This window comes from Schistocerca piceifrons, chromosome 6 (genome assembly GCF_021461385.2).
Source record: "Schistocerca piceifrons isolate TAMUIC-IGC-003096 chromosome 6, iqSchPice1.1, whole genome shotgun sequence".
NCBI classification, from domain to species: domain Eukaryota; kingdom Metazoa; phylum Arthropoda; class Insecta; order Orthoptera; family Acrididae; genus Schistocerca; species Schistocerca piceifrons.
In genome coordinates this window covers 176,348,880-176,361,446 of record NC_060143.1, presented here as the reverse complement: position 1 = coordinate 176,361,446, position 12,567 = coordinate 176,348,880, and positions in this window count along the sequence as shown.

The window sequence follows — 12,567 nt, the reverse complement described above, 5'->3', positions numbered from 1 at the left end:
CAAAATTTGTGTTTGAACTTTGAAGCTGTCCTCTTCATGATACCAAGCAGGGTCCTATCCTAAAAGTGTTAAAAATGGTTCAAATGGCTCTGAGCGCTATGGGACTTAACGTCTGAGGTCATCAGTCCCCTAGAACTTAGAACTACTTAAACCTAACTAACCTAAGGACATCACATTCATCCATGCCCGAGGCAGGATTCGGACCTGCGACCGCAGCGGTCGCTCGATTCCAGACTGAAGCGCTTAGAACCGCTCTGCCACACCGGCCAGTAAAAGTGCTAAAGACCAAGTTTCCTGTTTATGAAGAAATGCAAATTTGTTTCTATTTAAATGTGCCTAGGTTTCAGTTTTAAAGTATATAAAAGTTGCTGGTGAAATCAATTGTTTCATTGATAAAGAAAGAGGCACATTATTTTAAACTTGTTGAAAAGCTTTATTTTGCTTTGATTGTGCCAAAGTTTAGTGCTAAAGAGTATAAATGTTGATAATTAAAATCACTTGATTCTCAAGTCATGAAAAAGGCACACAATGCTAAACCTATTTCAAACTTTACTTTACCTTGAATTTATTTCCGAAGCTAAATAGGAATATTGCTACTGTAAATTGTTATAAGGCATTGAGACCTAAATAATCTTAAGTGGGATTGTAATTCAGCATTTATGTGATGCAAATTGTTTCTGAAATGTGTGCATAGTTGCTTATAAAGGAAGGGACAGTTTAAGGGCCCCCACTTTAATCTTTGCTAATAGGAAACGGTTAATTTCAATTTAGTTTTTGCTACTGAAATCTGAAACATTACTGCAGTGAAATGAATATGAAATTTGATAGTATAGTGCTATTTCATTGCATTTGTGATGTGTATCTGTTGGTCCAACTTAAACTCTTGTCTGGTGCCACTTAGTCTCGTGAGGACTTTGAGAACATTTAGTGCTGAATTAGTTCAAAACTAAGGTAATGACTGTTATTAATAAGGAGAAAGTCTCATTTACATTGCTGTAACTGATTATCTTCACAGTTAATAACTACTGCTACCCACTGTGCAGTTCGGCTGCTGGTTGTTGTGTGTGTTTCCATTGCACTTTACTAAGAAAGAATTTATGGAAGTCCCTTTGGAAAGAATATTTATACATACAACCATTGAGAATAAGGTTTTCACCTTATTATGCCTAATTAGACTGGCTACCGTTTTTTGTTTCATTTTTGTAAGTTTTCACTAATTTCATTATTTTCTAAATTATTGTCTTTCTGCTTTCTACTAATTACTACTATACGAATTTCACGTTCTATACACTCTATCCGTTAGGTTAATGCACGGTCAAACTTCTCAAAATTCCTTCCAGAGGGTAACGCTTACTGAATGTTAAGGTCATATTTGGCATTTTACATTGCACGGTAGTGTTATACTTGGCTCACCTGCGAAATCAAAAAGTCGGTTAGTCGGGAGCACTCTTCGCCAGGTAGCACAATAGCGTTATTAACGGAACAGGGGAGATAACGATCTTTTTATGGAGGGCTGTGGTTCCATACAAGTCATGCTTTTAGCAAAGACACGGTGTAAACACATGGGAAAGAGAGAGGAAAGCTGAATCTTTTTTCCTTTTCTCCCAATTAAGTTTTAAAGTCGCTGGATGGTAAAATCTGTGTGTGCAGATTAGGGCGATGGTCTCCCAGCTTAGAATGCCGAGCTCCAGCTCGTGATTGTTGGCAAAGATTTCGAGAGTTCAGGCTACAACAACCCAGTCAAGTTCCTTGATGCAATGATTGACAAGAACCAGTATCTTGACGTACCATGCTCTACCGGTGAAATCATGCGTCACTGTTACACCAAACTTCCGTCAGCGTATCAACAAGCATTAGTTGGCAGGTGTAATGTGGAGCTCAGTACTTTCCGTAACACTCTTTTCGAACTAGAGTACGCATTCCGAGCAGAGAATATCAGAGAACACACAAGAAACTCCGACAGATACGTCGCAGTCCACATGTCGCGCCCACACCATAACAATTCCAATAATGGGAACGGAAATGTACGAAATGGAACGCCTTACGGAAACCATTCACGGTCGGGAAATTCCGGGAGTAATGAAGTGGAACAACGAACAGACTGGAATGGGAACCGCAATGGTTATGTACTATGCACCAGAGGCTGGAATGGAAGGAGGAATGACTGAACAACGGATGGCGAAACCGTAGATCCGGATTCAATGACAATAGGAGACGTGCGCGAATGAACAACGGAGGAAACGGAAATGAGAGGTCAGGCCGAGAAAGGGACCGAACACAAGACGAGGGGTGCGAGTAAAATGCGGAAGAGGCACAAAACGCATCTGCAACTGAATTCGGACAAGCCTCATCAATGTTATTAGATACTAAGACCTTGAAAGAACGTTGCTGGAAGATTCTTATTCTGAACAAGCTACTGATAGTTTGATGATCGGTGACAGCCGAACATAAGCATAGTAGCATAAGTTTTTAGTTATAATAGTGTTAAAGACAACCAACATTTCTTTAGATTTTTTGAGATTCACTATGGTAATTAGCATAGGAACATCTCCCATTACTGCTAGTCGTAAGAGTTAGGCATTGTTAGAATTTCACTGTACAAGTATTTCTTCGTCACATGTATTGATTTATAGATGTACAGATGGTCATCCAGAACTGACTAATTACAATTGTTGAGAGTAGAAATGTGCCAGTTTCACGACGGAAACTTCGTTGCTTATTTAAATCACATTTCGCATGAGTTAATATGTTCCCATACCAGTTCTGCAGTTTGCACGGAACGACAGAATCAAGTGTCACAACAACGATAGAATTTTATTCCTTCGAGTCTGAAACAAGTGCACGAGTTCGTAGAGGTATGCACCGTCTATGCAACTAAAGAAACACAAAAGCAAAAACATTTCTTGGATATAACAATAAAGAGAGAGAACAATAAACACACATTTGACATCTCCAGAAAGCCAATAGCCACAGACATAATTATACGTGCTTCATCCGACCACCCGCAAAATCAAAAATTAGCGGCCCTATGACACATGTTACAAAGACAAAAGTAACAATCCACACAGCAAAGAAAATTATGATTCAAATGGCTCTTTACGTTTTTGTAAAGATTCACTTGTTTAATGTCACTTATATGTTGTTTTTTTTGTGATGACACTTACATCTTTGTATTAAAGGAACAGACTGACACATGTTAAAGAAATAAGCTGAACAGATGACACATGCCATAAGGACACTATGATTCTTATATATTGGGTGAATGTGAAAACGTTTGTGATCGATGTTCTGTCAAGGAATAAAAGTAGCCATGTGTGTAATTGAGCAGGGGTAGTAAATGTGAATCTGTGGTATGGTCCAAAAACGAAGCTACTATCAAGCATCTATACTCTACTATTGCACAAAGAAAAATATGGTTCTAAAGATCAGGGCGCTGAGAAGCATATGGACCATCTAACAATACCACCACTTGTAAAGTAGGTTAGAAATCAAATTAATAATGTTGCTCACGCAGCATATGTTCGCATTATAGGACAACAACAAAGTTATTGACTGTGGATGCTATCGTCAGAATGGAAATACTGAAGTCACTGAAAAAAGTCATTAATTTTGGCACTTATCTTGAATGAATTCCCACGTAGATTTCGTCGAAGTTGTTATGGCTCATCTTTTTGATTCTAGGGTGATTCCACTTTGGCTGCTAGAAGGTCCAGATCTGTATTTTAGCAATATTTGAAGACCTAACAAATGCGTTTTTCAGGAAATTCTTAATGATCAAACAATCCCAGATCAGAACAATGGTATGGTAGAAATAATTTTTGACTTGGTGTTCACGATCCACATTTTTATTAAACTTCTTGTAAATTCAAATGCAACAAAAAGAAGACCAAACAAATTTTTAAAAGCTAACGAAATACCGGAAGACCACTATGTATTAACCTTATAAACGGAAAATATTGGTTGTCCCTAACAAAAAAAAAAAGCATAAGCATGGGTCAGTGTGAGTCCTCAAAATGTTCCGTTATACTTGTGGTGTTAAAAAATGCATCCTAGGGATTTGTCCATCGCAGATGTGATCTGTTTTCAACAACTGAGGCGCGTTGTCATCGCAACATATGAAAATCGACCAAGGAAACAGCAACTAGTGTTGATGCCGTACGAGAACGCCCGTCTACACTCTGCTGACTCCACAAAAGAAACTGTCCAGGAGTACGGCTAGAAAGCAATCCCTAGCGCACTTCATCTTCAGATTTAGCGCCCTCAAGCGACTACCTTTCTCGTTTCTTATCGAACAACCATCAAGAACAATTTTTGTGGACGTAAACGCACTTTAAACTTGGATTGTCGATATCTTTATCGCCAAATGGTAGCTCTCTACAGGTGTGGAATCAAAAAACTGCCTGACCACCGTCAGATTATATTATTTAATGTGGGGGAGGGGGGAGGCGGGGAGGGGGGAATATAATGTTGATAATTAATTTATCTCTTATGTTTCCTTGTTACATTAAAAAAAATAAACCAACAAGAAACGTCATGAAATTTTCTGTTTTCTAATACAAATAAATTACAACTTCCCAGGCCCCCATACTACTACAGTCTAATTTAATAAGAGGAATAATATTTATAACACGAGACTGCCGAAAGCATCGGGTATTAGCAAAATTTTATGCACTTTTGACCCTCATGTGGCCTGTGTCTACGTGAAGACTTGTGTCCTACCCAAGAAGCATTTCGGGATTACCACAGGGATATGTAAGCCATGCACTGTGAGTAGACCCGTAAAGAACCCAGTTATCGAATTATTCGCACCTAATCAATCAAATTGTTTAATAAAAAATTAAGATGTGTGTCAATGTAAGCAGGAAAATTAAGTTTAGCCAACGGTACAAGGTCACAGTTTCTCAAATTTTTCACATTTACCTCTACATGGTATAAAACTGAAATTGCTATGAGACTTAAGATGCTGAAGTTAAGATTTCCTTAATGGTTTTCAATCTGGAACCTTATAGCTCGGGAAGAGAAGAAGTGAAAAAATGTTTCGGACTCCATCGAGATTAGAACCTAGAGCACAAGCGAAGTTTCCTGCACAAAGTAATCACTTTAGCGCTTTTTTTAACGTTATTGTTTTCTGTAGATGGTCGGGGCAGACGTCGTATGACACCTCTTCTAGTTGATCGTTGAATACTTCAGTTAGGTTTTTTTATTACTGAGGGTGGCTCGCCCTCTGACCGAACACACTGAGCAACTGTGCCGGCCCTTAGCTAGCGAACATGTTTTGATAGGAGTATGATGTCAAAGCAGGATTCTTCCCTACTAGACGGAATTGGTAAGGTTAAATATGAGATTGTTTATAGATTCTGTGTGAATGAGCTTTATGGAATCAAATAATAAATTTGAAACCCCAATGTTACACCTTATTTGAGAATCAGTTGAACTATTTATCGGAAATGACGACGAAATATCAAGTGAATTTAGCAGGACAACACTGAACCACACCAGGAAGTAAATGACAGTCACATAATTCCCAAACGTATTCTACGACGTTGCCAATTCTCCATTAGACCAGCAACACAGTTTATGCGTTGTACTGGCTAGTACTTGGGAATGTCTTTTGGAAGACTCGCCGAAGATGTCTGCTACTGCGTTGACTGGCAGTCGAAATACCTGAGGCATAGCCCAGAGTATTTTTTTCCTACCTGCAACTATGATTTTGATCTAAAACATAATTAGGAATAATATCCAGACTCACCGACTGTAAGTCGAGTATCACAAATAAAGTAGCCCTACTCTTGAGTAGCTGTGGTAGCTATTTCCGTTTTTTATGTCTCACATGTACTACAAACATACAGTTTATTCACCAGAAGTGATTCACTTTTTGAGCATCACCTGACGCTATTAAAGTTATGACTAAATAATGTTCTTTTTGGTGTTACTCACTTAAAGCAAGCTTCACAAACGCCCATGTTACTGTGTATTAGCTTCCTCTAAATTACGACTTACTAGAAAATGGCGAAAGTAATGCTTTAAGCCACCGTTAGTTGATTAAAGCTTATTATCTAAATAAAACATTATCCTGAATTTGCGTTTAGGAAGTTATTACATTAAACTTCAATCGGTCGTTTTGGATGACGAAGTCTCTTTATATAACTGCTGTCCAATGATAATTTACCATTAATTTCATAGTATATGTGCTTGTTCAGTTGAATGGTATAATAGTCTGGGCGATATAATTAACTTCTGGCAGAAAATAGTTTTCAACTATTTTGATTCCGTTTTTTCGGCTCAGAAATTCTGATTTAAGCTTCAAACCAAGCAACAAGACACAACCAAAATACGTGGAGCGAAGGCAGGTATCGGCTGCAAGGCACCAGTGGCTGTAAGAAATAAAATTATGGAGCTGCCACAGGTCGCATATAATTTCGTTTATTATCAGTTTCGCTTGTTGGACAAGAGCATCTGTAGAATTTTGGTAGCCAACATCACACGTTACATTATATGCGACATATGGCTGCTCCAGTCAGAATTAGTGACATGAAAAGAAGAAAAAGTAAAAATAATAAAATCCTAGAACATTACAGGGCCTATAAAAAATTTCAATTGTGTTATATTCCGGCTCTAGCCGTCTTTGTAATTAGACATGTATATCACTTAAAGACGTTACACACTGAAGAGCCAAAGAAACTGGTACACCTGCCTATTATCGTGTGTGGACCCCACGAGCACGCAGAGTTGCCGCAACACGACGTGGCATGGACTCGGCTAACGTCTGAAGTAGTACTGGAGGGAACTGACACATGAATCCTGCAGGGCTGTCCATAGGTCTATAAGAGTACGAGGACTTGGAGATCTCTTCTGAACAGCAGTTTGCAAGGCACCGCAGATATGCTCAATGATGTTCATATTGGGGGAGTTTGGTGGCCAGTGCAAGTGTTTAAACTCAGAAGAGTGTTCATGGAGCCACTCTGCAGAAATTCTGGACGTGTCGGGTGTCGCATTGTCCTGTTGGAACTGCCCAAGTCTGTCGGAACACTCAATGGACATGAATGGATGCAGGCGATCAGGCAGGATGCTTACGTACGTATCACCTGATAGAGTCGTATCTAGATGTATCAGGAATCCCATATCACTCCAATTGCACATGCCCCACACCATTACAAATGGTTCAAATGGCTCTCTTCACTTTGGGATGTAACATCTGAGGTCATCAGTTCCCTAGAACTTAGAACTACTTAAACCTAGCCTAAGGGCATCACACACATCCATGCCCGAGGCAGGATTCGAACCTGCGACCGTAGCGGTCGAGCAAATCCGGACTGAAGCGCCTAGAACCGCTCGGCCACACTGGCTGGCACACCATTACAGAGCCTTCACCAGCTTGAACTGTCCCCTGTTGAGATGCAGAGTCCATGGATTCATGAGGTTGTCTCCACACCCGTACACGTCCATCCGCTCGATACAATTTGAAACGAGACTCGTCCGTCCAGGCAACATGTTTACAGTCATCAACAGTCTAATGTCGGCGCTCTAGCCCAGGCGAGGCGTAAAGCTTTGTGCGCGAAGTCATCAAGGGTACATGAGTGAGGTTTCGGCTCCGAAAAGCTATATGGTGATACCTGTTGGGGCCCAACATTGAAATTTGCAGCGATTTGTCGAATGGTTGCACTTGTGTCGCTTTCAACGATTTTCTTCAGTCGTCGTTGGTCCCGTTCCCGCAGGATCCTTTCCCGGCCGCAGCGATGTCAGAGATCTTGTAAGTAGGCTGTTTAGGTTTTCTTATTGGTAACGCCACGTGGCGCTCTGTATGAAAATCACTGGCTGTGCTGTGGGCAGTGTGTGGCTAGTTTGCATTGTTGTCTGCCATTGTATTGTTGGGCAGCTGGATCTTAACAGCGCGTAGCGTTGCGCAGTTGGAGGTGAGCCGCCAGCAGTGGTGGATGTGGGGAAGTGGGATGGCGGATTTTTGAGAATGGAAATCTGGAGGTGTGTCCATCAGAAACAGTAGATCTGTAAGAATTGATGTCATAAACTGCTATATATATTGTGACTATTAAGGTAAATACATTTTTTGTTCTCTATTAAAATCTTTCATTTGTTAACTATGCCTATCAGTAGTTAGTGCCTTCCATAGTTTGAATCTTTTATTTAGCTGGCAGTAGTGGCGCTCGCTGTTTTGCAGTAGTTCGAGTAACGAAGATTTTTGTGAGGTAAGTGATTTGTGAAACGTATAGGTTAATGTTAGTCAGGGCCATTCTTTTGTCGGGCTTACTGAAAGTCAGATTGCGATGCGCCAAAAATATTGTGTGTCAGTTTAAGCACAGTCTTGTACAATTTTTCAAAGGGGACGTTTCATATGTCGACACTTAGCCGAGGATACCTCACTAGAATCTTCTGATTTTTTTCTTGTAGTTTGTGTAATTAGTGTAGCTATTGTTTATTGCTAGCACGTAATTGAACAGAGAATTTTCTTTGTAGTTGTAGTTTTTCATTGTTGTACAGTAAAACACTTGTGGCATGCATGTAGATTTGCACCAAGTATTTCGCAGCTGCACTTGCAATTAACTAGATATTATTTTCAGTGCTATGTTAATGTGTTTTTTTATTTTGATCTTCAAATTGTGCTTTTCTGTGTTGTCGTGTGAAATATTGTGACAATAATAGCGTGTGAAAAACGTAATACTAGGCTCCAAAGTAAACTGATAAATGACAGTGAAGACGAAAGCTGTGTGTTAGCGCCACCGTGTAATGAATTAACTAATGTTCAAACTAGTAATCTGGTAACTGTGCATAGGGAAATGGAGCGGGCGGCAAATAATGGTATGGACAGTGAAACAAGTAGTGAACAGGGAAGCATTATCGATCGATCGGTCTGCAACAGCTCGCCTCAGGAATTCGAAATAACAGAACACAATATTGCAAATACTGTAGACTCAGGTTTTGGGTCCTCACCGTTTTCTCAAATAAGTCAAGACACATTTTCTGCTCGTCGAAATGTAATTGTTGCCGGTGCAAATGCACTGCCAAAAAGCATAGAGGGACAGATTCCAGACACTAATACATTATTATTGCAATTAATGTAGCAAATGAAACAAAATCAGAGACAAACACAGCAACATTTAGACACAATGGAACAAAATCTTCAAAAGTTAGACACAATGGAACAAAATCTCCAAAAGTTAGACACAATGGAACAACACCAGGGACAAACACAGCAACAGTTAGACACATTGGAACAAAATCAGAGACAAACACAGCGAAAGCTTCAAAAGTTAGACACAATGGAACAAAATCAGAGACAAACACAGCAAAAGCTTCAAAAGTTAGACACCACACTTGAACAAACACGTGAAGATTTAACTACTGAGTTACATAACATTGAATCTAAATGTCAAAAAGTCTGTAATGACGTAAAAACACAAATTTGTGAGCATTTTCAACCTATTTTTTAGCGGCATGAAAATGCATTACAGAATCACGAAGCAGCCATAAAAGACCTGCACACTATTGTTCATGAAAATCATGAGACCTTGCAAGCTAAAATTGACTCAGTTGCATCTACCGATTCGGTTATGCAACTTGCAAAAACTCAGGAAAACTTAAAGGATACAGTAGATACTCTGAAAATTGGTTCAGAAAGACACATGGAGGAAATTAGTTCACTATCAGAGAAAGTAGTCGAACTTTCGGATCAGCTAAATAATTTATCTACGAAGGTAGATGATAATCTGAATGACGCAAGACCGGTAGTCTTTAATGACACAGAAGAGTACGAACAAATTAGGAAATTCAAACAAAATCAGAATCAAATTAATACACAACACCAAAGAGAAATCCGGGAAGTATAAGATCAGCTGACACAGGTAATACAAGAATTACGTATTTCAGAGGACACTCGCGCTCCAACACGGAAAGAGGGACTTAGAAATACGGAAAAGTCGCAAAATAATAACACAGCGCATTTCGGAAATTATGAAAGAAATTGGCAAGGTGCACCGAATTTTGAAATGGAACCGCCGAAACGACGCAACAAGGACTGACATGCGACTCGCCGACACGATGATTTTCACTATAAGCTGTTCATTACTGCACGCAAATTCAAAACATTTAAGAATTCTGGCAACGACATTCATTCACAAGCGTGGCTTCATCAATTCTCTCATTGTTTCCCCCCCAACTGGTCATTAGAGCACAGATTAGAATTTATGTGTGGCTATTTAGAGAATGAACCAGTTGTAAGAATGCGATCGGTCATTCACGATTGCCACAGTGAAGGAGAATTTTATCATGCCTTCCTCTCTGCATATTGGTCTCAAGCTACACAAGACCGAGTAAAACATAGCATCATAATGATGAAACATTTCGAACAATCTGAATTTCCAGTCTTGTGAAATATTTTGAAGACATGTTGCACAAGAATCAGTACCTGTCAAACCCATACAGCCCCTCAGAACTCATCCGCATTTGCTTAATCAAATTACCTGAACATTTACGACATATTATTTTGGCAGGAAGTTGCAAAGACGACATTGAAGCTTTTCAGGGACTTACAAGAATTAGAAATTGACACTGACAATCGCGGAACGCGAAAACAGGAACACAACAATTACAGGTCACATCCGTAGCAATTCCGCGATGAAAGAAGTAATAACTGGACACAACAAGGCTATTCTCACAACACAAATCGTGGCCAAAACAGACATCACCCGTATGACAACCGTTGGCAGAGTAGTAATAATTACAGGGAAAGATCACCTCTCTGCAGTAGTGACTATCACAGAGACAATCAGAGAAACAGCCAATATGGGAACCAAAAGAATTATTATCGAGGGAGACAGAATAACTTTAGATGCAACGATCCAGTGCGCAGTTACGATTCAGGGAGAAATTCTCCACCATGTGACCGACAAGAAAGAAACTATGGAATCTACCAACATGACGACAGACGATATGATCGTAACGACAGACCTGAATTGCATCAGAACTGGCGGGATTCAAACAGGGCAGGGCCCTCTCGACAAGGTGAATTTGTAGAAGTTAGGTCTCCAAATCCCAATAACAACGCGCGCCAACAAAGAGGCAATAGGCAATGACTCACACCGCTGGCAGCCACAAAACGTACTTATGAAGCTGACGACGCAGCTGTCGTAGCGAGTAATTAGGTAAAAATGGAAGACATTAGAGACATCTTCCTCCAGGAACACGACGTAAGACATAACAACATTGCATATCCTGTGATTCACATTACAGTAAATGACGTAAAATTTACGGCTGTATTTGACTCTGGCAGTCCCATTTCAGTAATTAGTGAAACAGCCTTTAGCAAATGCAACAAATCGAACGACTGCCCCACACTTCCGTTACGTAAGATTAAATTACAAGGTGCGATCGTTGGAAAAAGTGTAGATGTACGCCAACAAACCAACGTAGAATTCTTTTGTCAAAGCCATAGCTTCTCTATGAACTTTCTTATTGTTCCATTATTGTCGACGGAAATTATATTGGGAGTAGACTTTTTGAATGAATATAAAGCAATCTTAAACTTTCACGATGCTAAAATAAGTTTAGAGAAAGAAGGTAAGTCAATAGCTTTGAAATTTGAAGATTGGCTCTCAAACCATGACGAAGAAATTAATCGGCTTTACCATCTGTTAGACAACAGTTCGTAATTTTCTACGGAACTAGACACTAACAATCACTCTGCAAGTACTGACTTGTCTTAGATTCGAGACAAATCAATATTATCATTATTCCTGAAACAGACAGGCCGCAAACGATGGAAGAACTTCTTCGAAATTTTAATGGTGTAAAAGTGTTGTCTTCTATTGATCTCAGATCCAGCTTTTATCTGATCGAACTTCATCCAGAATGTAGAAAATACACAGCTTTTCTTTGTTTCGGCGTTTGTTATCAATTTCGGAAACTTCCTTTTGGTTTGAACATTTCTTCGGCAGCATTCATTCGCGGGCTAAATTCCATATTTCCTGAGTTCTTAAAACGTCACAACACCTTATATGTGGACGATATTCTGATAGCAGAAGCCTCATGGGAACAACATAATCGCATCCTCAACAGTTTGTTACGTATTTTTGCAGAATCTGGAATTACAGTTAACTTGGAAAAGTCTGAATTCGGTAGGTCAAAGGTGAGGTTTTTGGGACATATTATTTCTTCTGAAGGCACTCAGCCGGATCCTGAAGAGTTAGAAGCAATCATAGCCATTCCAGTTCCATCCACAAAAAAACAAGACCGCAGTTTTCTAGGTCTCGTAAATTTTTACCGTCGTTTTCTGAATATGCAAATTCTAGTTACACCAAAACTTTGTTCTCTCACTGGAAAAAATACTATTTGGAACTGGGACGAACAAGCACAGTTGGAATTCAATTCTTTGAAAGAATCGCTACTTAACACGCCAATACTAGCTCATCCAGATCTGTCACAAGATTTCTGCCTTAGCACGGATTCTTCTAAAGTCGGTCTTGGTGCCCATTTATTTCAAGAAGCCATAGAAAATGACACTACTGTTCAGAAAACCATTGCTTTTGCTAGCCGAGTGCTAACAAAATCTGAATT